We start from the raw sequence: 14,560 nt of genomic DNA, 5'->3' as shown, positions 1-14,560 counted from the left end.
CTGATCACACCTGTCCCTCTTGTGGGACCAGAAGGCAGACACCACAGAATTCCTCAGGAGCAGTTCTGGATGGCAAACTCAGTGCCCCACCAATGCTGACATCCAGCTGCTCCCAGAACTCCCCTCTGTGAAAGGGGGGCTCATTCCTACCGCCCCCTGGCCTGGGTCAGCCTCCCGGGTGGGATCTCAGTCCTCATTTAGGTGTAAAAGGAAAATCTCTCCCATTAACCAGCTCCTCTGCCAGGCCCTTGCGAATGGGGACAGCGGCTGTGACCCGTGAGCACTGGCACCAGCCCCTCCCAGGGTACTGAGCTCTCCCTCTGGCATGTATCTGTCTTAATAGCAGGAAGCTGAGGCACTCAGCAGTGTAGCTGAGGTAGTAATGTCCTCTCTCTTTCTCCAAAGCCCCTGACTTGCATCTGTAGCCTTTCATTGCTAGAAATCCTCCCTCAGGAGTTCCCGTCCTGGCTCAGCAGAAATGAATCTGACTAGTATCCATGAGGATGCAGGTTCGATTCCGGGCCTCACTCAGTGGGTTAAGGATCCAGTGTTGCCATGAGCTGTGGTGTAGGTCACAGAAGCGGCTCGGATCCCATGTTGCTGTGGCTGTGGTGTAGGCCGGCAGTTGCAGCTCCGATTTGATCCCAAGCCTGGGAACCTCCATTTGCTGTGGGTATGGCCCTAAAAAGACCAAAAAAAAAAAAAAAAAAAAAAGAACGAAAAAGAAATCCTCCTCTGTGGAAGGAATGAGGCTCAAAGGTGGTCTTTTCATTATTTATAATGTGACCTTAATTTTTAAAATTATATAAATAATACATGCCAATCAATCAGATGATTATCATGTAACAAAGAGAAATAAATACTAATTATTATCATTCGGAAATAAATAAAGCAGAAAGTAAAACCCGCTTTCCTCTGTAATCCCAGTCTCTGGGACAATCACTGTTAATAGGTATAGAGCCTCATAGACTTTTACAGGGTGGCTTCTGTATTTTATATTAAATGAGATCACGCTATAGAAGCTTTTCCTCTAACCACCTTTCATGACATGAAACATCGAGGATATCTTTCCATGCAGGGACCACAATTAACAGATTCTTACCTTTGGACACTGAGGTTGTCCTTAATGCTGTGTAATTATGTATAATGTGGCAATCAGCATCTCTAAGGGAAGCTAAAAAATTGATCTTTGGTACGCCAAAGGCCAAAAGCTGGGCATGAAACGCTGCGGGTCTCTGAGCATCTGTGGCACTGTCCCCGGGGTTGCCAGCCCTGGGTTGCCCGCCCAGCTCTGCGGCACACACCCTCTTACTAAGACGCTGCTGATGAAACGCCAAGAGTGTGAAATCCACTCTCACCTCCTGGCTGTTTAACTCAGGAGAGATTTTTCTCTTCCTCCTCTTCCTCCCCCACCTCCACTCCCCTTGGTACCTCTACTTACCCTGCTTCTGTTTTGAATCTCTAAAATAATGTGACAAGTTAATGATGGTACAATTATCTAAATGTTTAACAGACATGTTATCTAAGTGAGTCGGATTGAGATTCCATCCCGCTGACAATAAACATCAATGGCAGAGCAGAAAGCGATAGGCAAATTATAGCAAACCCTGCAATTTCAATGCTATTAAATTTGGAGGAATAACAGCCTTGAGGCCTGTAAACTCTGAATAAAATAGGCCCTTGTGTTTGTCCAACTATTAAATCAAAATGCTACCAACATCCTAGAAAAAACAAGGCGATTTATGGCTTTTCAAGTTTCAGTTACACATTGGTTTTTATTAACTCCTTTCTGTCATCGGGCAGCAGCGGTGTCACGAGGGAGAAGGGAGCACGGTCAGAGAAGAAGGGGTGGGAGCTGAAAAGATAGAGGAGGAACACGGGGGTGGGGAGTGGGAGGGAGCAGGGAGGAGAGGGAGTCGGGGGCTGACGCTGACCATTGGGACCCAGTGAAAGGGAAGCGGCAACTCTGAGTAGGAGGATGACAGGTGCCCCGAAAGCCCCATCAGACTCACCACCCAGGTCCTTGAACTTGAATCCCAGGACTTCCAACGAAGGAGGCATTATTTAAACCTCTCCAGCCTGTGACTACTCATCAGTGATACTGGTAGTGAATGCGCCTCTCGGTTGGGCTATGCTGGCTCTATCAGATCATATATGAACACGGCAGTGCTAGGCACAGTGCACGCTCTGAACAGTAGTCCTCAAAGGTCCAAATGCTACCATTCCCTGAAAACTGCTGGAATGGTTTTTAAAAGGCAAAAGATCTTCACCTTTAATCTCTTCTGCAGATACCGTACGCATTTAAATTTTTGGCCACGCCCACAGCATGCGGACGTCCCCAGGCCAAGAATGGAACCCATACCACAGCAGTAACCAGAGCCACAGCAGTGACAGTGTGGGATCCTTAATCCACTGAGCCACCAGGGAACTCCTGCATGCATTTAATTTTTTGTTGAATAAGCTTCTGAATAAAGACTACAGAAATTGAAGAAACATTGTAAATCAACTATACTTATTTTAAAAAACCAAATGGCTGTCTATTGGTGAGAGAAACTATAGACACCTAAAGATAATAATAATCATAGCTTATAAATGTGCTTAAGTTGAGAAAAATGTAGACCACCTAATAAAAGATCAGACTCTTAGGCTGTGCTTAGAACCATGGAACCCCTTCAACAACAATTTTCCTTACCCCATTCCCACACCCAGCATTTGATACAGGCAGAGAAACAAGGCAATTTGTCCCATGTCACAAAGGAAGCCTGTGACAGAGCCCGGATAAGAACTCAGTTCTTTCTTGGAGTTCCTGTCATGGTCCAGTGGTTACCGAATCCGACTAGGAACCATGAGGTTGTGGGTTCGATCCCTGGCCTCACTCAGTGGGTTAAGGATCCGGCATTGCCGTGAGCTGTGGTATAGGTTGCAGACATGGCTCAGATCCTGCGTTGCTTTGGCTGCGGTGTGGGCCAGCAGCTGTAGCTCCGATTCGACCCCCAGCCTGGGAACCTCCATATGCTGCAGGTACGGCCTTAAAAAGACCAAAGACCAAAAAAAAAAAAAAAAGAAAAAAAAGAAAAGAAAAGAAAAAAAACTCAGTTTTTTCCCTGAAGTCATTATTGCTTTTCCAAGTACCATGCTGCCCCCACACGCCCATGACCTTCATCATTTCCACTTCAATGGGAGGCTGGTCGAGGCAGAGACCAGGTGAGTCCTGCTTGCTGCTCTGTCCCCATCTTGGGGCCCAGCATTTATGTCCAGCACAGAGCGCAAGGTGTCTACAGAGCAAATGAGCTTCAATCTTTTCTAACCCAACTCGCCTTCGGATCAATTCTCTTTTCCAATCCCAAGAGAGTCAAACGCCACTGACCCCTTCATGGCAGCAATGCTTCACACAGAAAGTATGGGGGTGATGGATAGGCAAAGCACAGAGGAGCTGTAGGGCAGTGAAACCATTCTGTATGATACAATGCTGGATGCACATCATTATACGTTTATCTAAATCCAGAGGATGTACAACCAACAGAGTGACCCATTAACATAAACCGAGCGATAATGATGTGTCAGTGTAGGTTCATCAGCTGTAACAAATGTACCCCTCTGATGGGGGATGCTGATGGTGGGGGAGGCTGTGCTGGGGTGGGGAGCAGGGGGAACATGGGAACCCTCTGTGCTTTCAACTCTGTTTTGCTGTAAACCTGCAGCCACTCGAAAATACAATTTATTCATTAAAAAGAAGCCCTGGGGAGAGGTTCCCTCCCAAAGGAGCCCAGAGGGACCCTGGGCGCCACTAGGGTGAGTGGTGCAGAATGGCTTGTCTGGACCAGCAGGTGACAGCTGAGTTGTCCTTCCCTGCACCACAGTGAGCAGCTCCCACAGAGCCGAGAGCCCCGTGCTTGGAAAATGAAACTCTATATTAGGCATCAAACATGCCTTTATAGTAACAGCATGAAATGAGGTCAAGAGTAAGTCTATGCTGGTGCACTGACTATACAAACAGCAGCACATGACTCTCCCTCCCAAAGTGCCCATGACGTCCTGAGCTCAGGCTTTCTCAGGTTCAATTCCTTGGCACGCCACGTGAAATGCTATACAAATCACCCCTGGTATTTATAAAAGTCAAACGCTATTATGTTTTCAATGGGGGGGGGGGGTCAAGCCAAACTGAGCAGAGTCCACGTGTCCATCCAATGACCCTCTGGCCCTCCTTGTGCCCTCCAGCCTGGGCGGGGCTGTGGGGCTCATTCTGCCCCCTTTCCAGGTAAAATTTGGGGTAGATGAAGTTCTTTCTGTTTCTCTCCTGCTGCCCCCTCTTCCTTCCTCCTCCCCGTCCTGACCTCCGAGGCCAGGCCCCCAGAGGCCGCCCGTGGGAGGAGGAGCCAGAACACTTGCTGGTTTCCTACTGCTGGCAGACAGGGGCCAGCCGCCCCAATGCAGCTCCTCCGTGCCCAGCGCTGCCCTCACCCTTTTAAATCTCTGCCCCGCCTGCTCATCCACCACCAAAAGTCCTCCAAACAAGGACTTCATTTTCTCCTCTGAAATGCAGAGCCAGAGACTGTCCCTGAAGCTTTGCCCAAGCATCCTTAATATATCAGGAAAGAGGGAGGAGCCAGCGGGAGCAGGCAGCCGACACCACCACCACCACCACCGAGGTGGGGGAGCAGCTCTGCGGGTTCCAAGGGGGTGGTTACTGAGTGTGTGTGTTCCCACTGCCTCCACCTTCCAGAGCTACGGTGAGGTGCCTCCCAGCCTCCTTCACCCTGAGGAGAGAGCTCTGGGGCAGGGCCCCCTCCAGCACCCACTTCCTGCTCTCTGGGGAGGTCACGTCCTGCAGCATGGCTGCCCTTGACCGCCACGTGTGTTGGCCTGGACGGGAGGACCGTCCCTCATCTGACATAGAGAGGATGAGAACCAGCATCTCAACATTTGCATCTGCATAAGCTGCTTCCTCTATGATGTGGGAATGTGGAAACGAAACAACTTTTTTTTTCTAGGCCAGTAAAAGAAAGTCCTTATTTTGTAGTCAGAGTGGAGAGAACTTTGGACTGGGAGTAAGAACTCGTGGCTCCTAATTCTGGTTTTGGCTGGTTTGTTCTTGACTGATCCCCTTTTTCAAATATAAAATTTTCAGCCCTAGTTTCCTGGGCTATTGAGCGGGCAGAGTTGAGTCCCCAATCTGCACCTTAGCTATGATGTCCAGGCCCACGTGGGGAGGAAAAGAAGCATTAAAACACAGGCTCTGGGGTGCTAGGAGTCTGAGACACACATTCGATCTACCCTGGTCAGGTCTTCCTTGTCTTTCCAAGTCTCAGTTTTCTCTAGCAAAGAATCGGGAGGAACACTGCCTGCATTTTAGGATTATAATGAAGACTTAATAAACCCAACTCCAAAGTATACAACAGAGTACAGCTATGATTATATCTGTACCTAAGGCAAGTTCATCCTATTTGTTCACTTCCTCCAAGTTTTGCTTACCCTTAGGCACAAATCCACAAAGCTCCTCGTGCAGAGTAGGTACTTTAAAACTTAGGGAATAAATGAATGAAGGAATGATGAGACAAACCAACTGCAGAGGCTCCTACCATCTGCAACAAACCCAAGTCACTAACCTCGTCGACCTGGTGAGGCAGGGTGAGGGCTGGAGGAGAGAGCGGAATTGCTTTGGGGCAAGTCTGGAGATCTAGTTCAACCTAGTGTTCTGGGCCATCTAATATCCTGAAGCTTCCTAGCCCCAGAACTCCTAAACTGAGGAATGGCACTAGGAGGGCATAAGAAGGGAGGACACATACGGTCTTATTTGTATCTCCAGAACACCTAGGTTCCTGCTGGTAATAGACATGGGCCAGGATCCCAGCAGGGGGAGTCCAGATGCCTGAGCCTTCAAGGGCGCCAACTAACGAGGCCTTTTCTAGGATGGGGCAGGTCATGTTCTGATACTCCTGGAGGGGGGAGCATCTGCTCTGTGCTGATCCCAGCTCTGCAGCTTGTCCGGTCTTAGTTGTACATGTCATCGGTTTAGATATTAGTGGAAGGTGGGCTCCATGAGCAGCTTTGGACACTCTAGACACCACGGCCTTAAGTAAGATCCCCAAATCTGCCCTGTAAGATTGTTCAACATGCAAAGCTTCATTCTCAGCCTCCTGGCTGCACATGGAGGGCTCCCGGGCTGTTGGCTCTATGGGCACACTGGAAATGTCCTCTTGGCTAGAGGACATGTCTGGGATCCTCAAAGATACCATTCCCTTGGCAAGGCAGTTATACACCATTCCTATTCCTCCACCACCACAACCATCAACCTGGCCCTGCCCTTCTCACTGACCCAGCCAGGAACCACCACCATCATGTACTCCATGCAAGGCCCTTCCACAGATCACCAAATTACATCCTCACAGCATCACTGCCATCCTGTTACCAAGGAGGAAACAGGTTTAGCGAGGTTAAGCCACCCACCCAAGATCATAAAACTTGGAAATAGTGGGACTAGGATTTGAATCTAGACAGTCTGACACCAGATCCCAAGTTCTGGCTGTCACTATGCTCCAAATACCCTGAATGTCACAGTCGGACTTCAGGCTCCAAGGGTCCCTCTTCTCTGAAGCCTGAAAGACAAACCTGGATCACCCCATCAGGGCCCCAGCTTGCCTAGTGCATAGAGGAGCCCTGAAGAGATGCTCCTCCCACTCCCCTGCCTCCAGGTAGGTCCACCCTCCCCAGGTAGCTATCTGCACATCCGCCTTTCCTGCTCTGGAGGTTCTCACAGTCTCTCTGGCCTGGCCCCCCAACACTAGCATGGCCCCATGGCCCCCATATTCAGATCACACAGAGGCAGCTGCCCTGAGTTCCCTCTATATGGATTAAAAGAGCCAAAGGTCCCCACAGTTCAAGCCCAAACCCGCCCGACTGAGACCCCCCCCACTCCCTCCCCCAGGGGGCGTGCTGACGACTGTCCCAACCCCCTCACCTTCAGCTCAGCAGCCAAGGTATCTCCCCTGCCCTCTAATTAACGCCACCCGATCTGCTGCCCCCAGGCCTGTCCAAGTCCCAAACGGGGATGTACCGTGGTTTGGACAACATTATGATTTGTAAAACCCGCTCCTAATTAGTTTGACTTTGAATGAAGAGGGTAATTATTTTTAAATTTATTAACTGCTGCCTGGCCGGAGAAGTTTCCAGATCAAGTGACACAGAGAAGCTATTTCTGTTCAGTGATGCAGCAATTTATATTACTGATCGGTCATTAAAACCTCTGGCACAAAACCACTTGTGTTTCCTGAGCCAAGATAGTGTCCATGTGTCAAATTTCAAACCCAGAGTATAAATTAAGCCATTAATGGTATTTATCAGTTTATCTGGACTTAAAGAACTACTTACTAATTTAAGACATTCCTGATATAGAACCCAAGTGGTTGCGCTGGGCGCATGTGTGAGTGTGTACGTGCGTGTATGTGTGCCTTCTCACTTTTTATTTTACCGAGTGGTGTAAAAAAATTCTGATGTGTAAATGAAGTACAAGCATCTTGGGGAGCTGCAGAGCTGTTAATTCCTCACTGCTCTGCAACCCAAACATTTTGGAAGCAGCAGTGTTTTGCAATATGTATTTGTCATAATATAAAAGGTGTAAAGTGATCTCTGTTTATCTCCTCAAAGTCTTCGCTGTAGCAAAACAGAAAACTGAAGTGTGACAACGCAGCATGAGCCCTGCCCAACCACCAGTGCGTCCTCCCAGAGCACCAGCTGGAGCCCACCAAGATCCTGCAGGAAGGGGGCAAGGAAGCTCACACTCACCAGGACAGCAAGGGTGAGATGCGAAGATGACGTCTGGCGAACACAGAATTGGAAACATTTTCCTTTTTTCTTTTTGTCTTTTTAGGGCTGCGCCCATGGCATGTGGAGGTTCCCGGGCTAGGGGTCAAATCAGAGCTGTAGCTGCTGGCCTACACCACAGCCACAGCAACGCCAGATCCGAACTGCATCTGTGACCTACACCACAGCTCAAGGCAATGCCGGATCCTTAACCCAGTGAGTGAAGCCAGGGATGGAACCTGCATCCTCATGGATCCTAGTCAGATTCCTTTCCCCTGAGCCACGACAGGCACTCTGTAAATATTTTCTGTAAAATTCATTTTTCTGTGTCAAGAACACCTGTGAGGCGCCCTGACTGCCATTGGATGCAACGCTACTGGCCAGCTCTGTTAATTCCGCACGGGGCAGGCAGCCCTGGGCATGGATCCCAGACCTGATCTGTCCCAGGGAAGTTGTATCCTTGCTCACAAAGGGGACATGGTCATTAGGGTGTTGGGGGTTCTCAGTTAAATGGGTCACCAGGGTCCAAAAGAGTACAGGACAGGGCCACAAGCTAGGCTGTCTCTGACCCCTCTTCCTAAACCATTTAGCCACACACCCAAGGGCAACAGTAAGTCAACATGCAGGCCACTGGCGATGGGTAGAAAGAACACTGAAGTTAGAGTTGAGTCAAGTTCCAGCTCTTTACTTCCTAGGTCTCCACGTTCTCATCTGTTAAATGGGGATAACAGGAGTTCCTGCTGTGGTACAGGGGGTTAAGAATCCAACTTCAGTGGCTCAGGTCTCCTTGGAGGCTTGGGTTTGATCCCCAGACGGGTACAGTGGGTTAAAGGATCTGGCATTGCAACAGCTGAAGCACAGATAGCAGCTGCAGCTCAGATTCAATCCTTGGCCCAGGAACTTCCATATGTCACAGGTGGAGCCATAACATTTTTTTAAAGGGAGTTCCCATTTTGGATCAGTGTCAAGAACCCAACTGGTATCCATGAGGATTTGGGCTCGATCCCCGGCCTCGCTCAGTGCACTAAGAATCCAGTGTTGCCTTGAGCTGCAGCATAGGTTGCAGACATGGCTGGGATCCTGCAGTGCTGTGGCTGTGACGTAGGCTGGCAGCTTCGGCTCCAATTCAACCCCTAGCCTGGGAACCTCCATATGCCACAGGTGTGGACATAAAAAGACCAAAAAAATAAAGTTTCTAAAGGGTATAACAGAGGAACATGTTTGATAAACTAAGGTATCAGAAATGCAAGGTGGAATTACCATGACTTTCCCAGGCTCTTGATTCTTCTTCCTTTTCAGAGCGCTCGCCCTGTTCTCCTGCTGGCTCTCCACCTGGTACCCCGCTGGCTTCTCCCAGTCCGATAATTCTAGCGTCTTTTTCAGCATGCCTTATAATCAGGCCACTCTCTTCCTCAGAGGTCCCCTTTCATAGAATGGAGGTGGCAACTAGATTTCAGGTTGTGTTCTTTCATTGATTATTAAAAGAGTCTGAGGAGCTATATAGTCTGTGAAAGGAGCACTATAGGTGATAAATGGGCTAAGAGCCACCTCGTTGCCAACCTTACACTGAGGACAGGGGCTGGTGAGGCTTGTCCCCCCAGCCCACAGCCTGCCCCCCACCAGGGAGTGGCCTGATGTTCCTCATGGGGAGGAAGCTTGCCTGGTGCTCACAGCCCGATGGGAGGGATCCTTCCTCAAAGCATCCGCCTTGGTCTCTCCATAGTGCGGATTCAGCTTGGAGAGACAGCAAAAGTAACTCCGAAGGGGCCAGACCCCACCTCTGCTATAGGGAGGAGGGGTGCCCCACACTCCTCTGCAGGTGGGAAGACCTGAGGGGCAGAAAGGATGGGGAACAAGTCAAGGTTGTCCACCTGCTGGGCAAGGGAGTCAGGCCCTCACCTCCCCACCTCCTCTGACTCAAACCCCGGGTTCTTTCCCGTCATATTTGAAACAAATTTCCTTTTCTGGAAAGTGAGGACCAGTTTCAAGTCCTCACTGACTTCATAAACCCCAGGAGGGCTTTGGTCCTAAGACACCTCCTGACTTTCAAAGCCGACCCAGTATCAACCTCTAAAAACAGGCTGCAAGGCCATTAACACCACCGCCCGGGACCCTTTCGAACAGCTAGCACGGCCAATTTTATGTTATGCATCTTTTATGACAGTTTAAAAAATATACGAATATATCAAAACCCAACTGGGTACTTGAACCAGGTGAACAGGCTGCAGATCCTGTCTCAATAAAGCTGTTTGAAAGAAACATGCAGGGAGCACACCTGCGTTGTTGCCCGCCGTGTCCCCAGCAGATGCCAGGCACACAGAAGGTGCTCAATAAGTGTGTGGGGTCTGTGGATAAACCACATGCCCATCCGCTCACCCCTTGGGGACTCAGCCTCCTGCCCCAGCCCTGGCTGTGAGGGTAGCCTGCTCCCTGCCACTGCAAATTTCATCTGGATAGACAGAATTAAGTTGCTTGGCAAAGATGGCTCTTAGCCCTCAGACTGGACTTCTCAGAGCAGGACTCTCGGTTACTCATGTGGTCCAGCAATAAGAAACTTACAGGGAAGGGACCCTGGGAGACCTGCAATCTCCCCTGGCTTTCAGGATAACCAGCTCTAGGCATAATCATCTAGCCCAATGACTTCTCTAGAACTGAGCCAGGGAGACGCTGACTGGAATGACAGCTCATCTAGAAGGTTCTCCTCTCCTGGCATCAGAGCCCAGGGCAGCATCAGTCCAAAGCCCACCATGCCAGGGCTAGGAGGCACATGTTCCGCTCAGCGAGGCTGATTTTGTGAAGCGGGACAAGAAAACATTGACGGTAACGGCGGCAGTGGACCGGTCTTCCTTCTTCCCCTCTGGCCCCTGTGGTAGCTTAGTGGCTTGTCTCCACAGACGCCTGCCACCAATCCTCAGTCCCTATATGTCTGTCTTTTCCCACTGAGAAGGAGACGCTACCCTTCCACCCCTTGAACCTGGGGCTGACCTGAGCAATGAAATATGGCAGAAGTGATGCCAGATGTTGCCAGCCTAGCTTTTAAGAGGGAGAGCAGTTTGTGTCTGCTGACTCTTTCTGACTCTTAGAGACCTGAGCAGTCAGCTGGGAAGTGCAAGCTGCTCTGCTGTGGAGAGAGGCCACAGGGAGGAGGACTAGAGGGCAGATAAGAGAATGAGGAAGCCATCAGGGTTGAGTCTGCAGACGCCTCCATCCCCAGAATCACCCAACTGCAACCACTAGAGAGACCCCAAGTGAAAACCGCCCAGCTGAGCACAGTCCACCCCAGACCCATCCTAGATAGTAACATATCATCACTTTAATCTGCCACAGGAGCAGTTCCTTGCGTAGCAATAGCTAACAAAAACTCCTGTGGTCAGATCTCAACACAGGAACCACAGTGATATTCTAAACTCATGAATCAAGTCATGTCATACTCCCGTTCAACACCCTCCAATGGTGGTGAACTTTTCCCTTTCTCCATAAAAGTCTGTGTGCACGTGTGTGTGCACATACGTGTGTGTGTGTGTGTGTGTGTGTGTGTGTGTGTGTGGTGTGCATGCAGCTTTACTGAGACATAATTCACATGCCATATAATATACAACCCATGATTTAAAGTATAAAATCAACCATTCTAATACGTTCAGAGCTGCATCACCATCACCACAATCAATTTTAGAACATTTTCATCGCCCCCAGAAGAAACCCTCTACCCCTTGGCAGTCACGCCCCATTTCTCTCCAAATCTCCCAGCCCCTGGCACTTAACTAATTTACTTTCTTTCTGTCTCTAAAGATGTGTCTACTCTGGATGTTTCATAAAAGCAGAATCATACAATATGTGGCCTTTGTGACTGGCTTTTTCCATTGAGCATATTTTTTTTTTCTTTTTAGGGCCTCACCCACAGCATATGGAGGTTCCCAGGCTAGGGGTTGAATTGGAGCTACAGCTGCCAGCCACAGCCACAGCCACAGCCACAGCCATATGGGATCCAAGCCATGTCTGACCTACACCACAGCCCAGTGGGATCCCTATTCCACTGAGGGAGGCCAGGGATCAAACCCACATCCTCCTGGATACTAGTCAGGGTTTTAACACGCTAAGCCACAACGGGAGCTCCCATAATGGTCTTAAGGTTCACCTATGTTACAGGAGGTACCAGCACTTCAGTCATTTTTATAGCTGAATAGTCTTCCATTGTACAGATATATTACATTTTGTTTATCCATCCATCAGTGGGTAGGCATTTAGTTATCGCTACATGTTTGGCTATCTTAAAAACAATGCTTGTGTGAACATTTATGTGCAAGTTTTGGGGTAGATATATGTTTTCATTCCTCTCAGGTATTTACGCAACAGTGGAATTGCTGGGTCACAGGGCAACTTTGTTCAACTTTTTGAGGAACTGCCAAACTGTTTTCCACAGGGGCCGCAGCCTCTGACAGTCCCAGCAGCATGTGAGGGTTCTGAACTTCCCACATCCTTGACGGCACTTCTTACTGTCTGCATTTTCATTAGAGCTCCCTCTCAATGGGCGTGAAGTAGGATCTCACCGTGATTCTGATTTTGATTTCCCCGATGGCTAATGATGTCAAGCATCTTTTTCATGGGCTCAGTGACTATTTGTCTATTTTTGCAGACATGTCTATTCAGATCTTTTGCACTTTTTCGAATTTGTATTTTTCAGTCCGAAGACTCAAAAATTATATTTTCTAATCAGAAGTTTCTTATCAGATGTATGACCTGCAGATATGTTCCCCCCACTAATGGACTCTCAGCACATGTAGAATAAAATCCAAACTCCTTGCTAACGCAGAGAGACCCTGCTGATTTGTGACCTCATCACCGGCCCCTCTCTGCACGTCACTGCCTACCCGCCACCACACTGCTCTTGATGCTGTTCCTTGAACTTGTCCAGGTCAACCCAGCCTCAGGGCTTTTGCACGTGCCTGTTCCCTGTGCCCAGACCTTTCTTCCTGAAAACTTTGAGTGGTTCACTCCCTGACTTCAGGACTCTGCTTGGATGTCACCCTCTCACAGAAGCATGACCATTTGACCTAAAAAAAACACTTTTCACCCTGTCACTCTCTCCCCTTTATCCTGCCGTATTTTTCTTATTAGGACTTGTTATAACTTGGCATTGTATCACACAGTTACTCACCTCCACTCTCTCCCTGTTAGAATCTCGGGCCATGAAGAATGCTATCTATCTCTCCCAAATACGCCTGTGCCTTAAAGACCCCCCAGCAGGGCTGAACACACTGTGGGAACTCAGTAAATATTTATTAAATTGAGTGCATCTACTATTGTTTATTGAATGCCTCTTATGAGCCAAGCAGTCTGCAAAGCACTTCAAATAAAACATCTTATTCCATCCCCATAATAAGGCTATGCTCTGAGATCAGTACAGTTATTACTCCACTTTTCTAACAGATGAGGAAACTCAAATGAAGACAGTTCAAGTAACTTATCCACGGTTCTGAAAAGAGCAAGTGGCAGAACCAGAATGAAACCCAGCAGTCTAAGCCGTACCTCTCTTATCCCTCCATTCACTTCCGCAAGTCCCTTGCCCTCCTCTGAACCCCGGTTTCCTCACCTATCACATGGGAGCAGCCTCCTACCATGCAGAGTAGGGAAGACTGGCCCATGGGATGCGGTAAAGCGCTCAGAACTGTGCCTGGTGCATTGTGAACATTTAGGAAGTGTGAGCCACACTGATGATAATGATGGCACCAACGACCACATGAGACGACGGCGATGCGGAGAGATCAAAGCATGGAAATCAAAGTGATATCATTGTTTGTCAATACTGTTCAAACACTTGGATGGACCAAGAGACTCTCATACTAAGTGGTGGAAGCCAGACAAAGACAAGTATGATATTGCTTACATGCGGAATCTTAAAAAAAGATACAAATGAACTTATTTACAAAACAGAAAGAGTCTCACCGACATAGAAAACCAACTTATGGTTACCAAAGGGGATGGGGAGAGGATAAATTAGGAGTTTGGGATTAATATATTAACACACGACTACATATAAACCAGAAAACCAACAAGGACCTACAGTAGAGCACAGGGAACTATTATTCGATATCTTATAATAACCTATAAGGGAAAAGAATCTGAAAAAGAATATATGCATAGTCTGTATATACATAGAGATAACTGATCACTGTGCTATACACCTGAAACCAACATGACACTATAAGTCAACTATACGTCAATTGAAAAGAAAAAAAAAAGAGAGAGAAAACATGCGCTTAATGCTGAAATCAATCAACCCACTTTAACTTTGCTAAAAAAAAAATGTTTATGCTTAAAAATATATTGTTCAAATGCATGCTGGTGGACAAACCGCTTTCTTTCAGACAATGACTAGATGCTAGCAGAGGGAGGGCCAGGCCACGGTGACCACATGAGGGTTTCAGAGTTCGTCAGATGGGGTGCAGGAGGCTTCCTGACCCCTCACCACGGCTAGATAACATCACAGGCTTTCTAAGGCCTCCACAAGAATGTACCAGAGTCCCCGAGAAGATGAGATCTAGGTGGCCTGTTAGTGACAGAGATCTCAGCCTCCTCCAGGGCAGCTGTTCTCCTGGAGCAAAGTCACACATTTAAATCCCTGCCCAGCCAGCCCCACAAGCAAGGGTAGCTGGGCACAAACCAGCCCGACTCACAGTTTCCCCAGGAAACAAGGATGCCACCAAGATACTCACATCCGTGTGCCATCCCACCACGGAAGACCTAGAGGATGGGATCCGTC

At 48.5% G+C, this 14,560-nt stretch overlaps 1 protein-coding gene and 1 long non-coding RNA gene across 8 annotated transcripts in view; both read right to left on the bottom strand.

Moving 5' to 3' along the window:
• ZBTB16 (zinc finger and BTB domain containing 16) overlaps positions 1-14,560 on the bottom strand; it is a 199,788-nt gene that overhangs the window by 56,114 nt on the left and 129,114 nt on the right. The gene's annotated exons all lie outside the window — the stretch shown is intronic.
• Positions 1-14,560, bottom strand: part of LOC146399863 (uncharacterized) — a 39,531-nt gene extending 24,971 nt beyond the window's left edge. Inside the window, exon 1 of the long non-coding RNA XR_014815337.1 lies at positions 1-14,560. This exon is cut by the window's left edge and continues 21,167 nt beyond it. This is a non-coding gene — a long non-coding RNA (uncharacterized LOC146399863).

This window comes from Sus scrofa, chromosome 9 (genome assembly GCF_054392235.1).
Source record: "Sus scrofa isolate SSC_HxYL_T2T_F1_AM1 chromosome 9, Sscrofa_HxYL_maternal_Yorkshire_Landrace_v2.0, whole genome shotgun sequence".
NCBI lineage: Eukaryota > Metazoa > Chordata > Mammalia > Artiodactyla > Suidae > Sus > Sus scrofa.
This window is presented reverse-complemented; position numbering and strand designations above follow the sequence as displayed.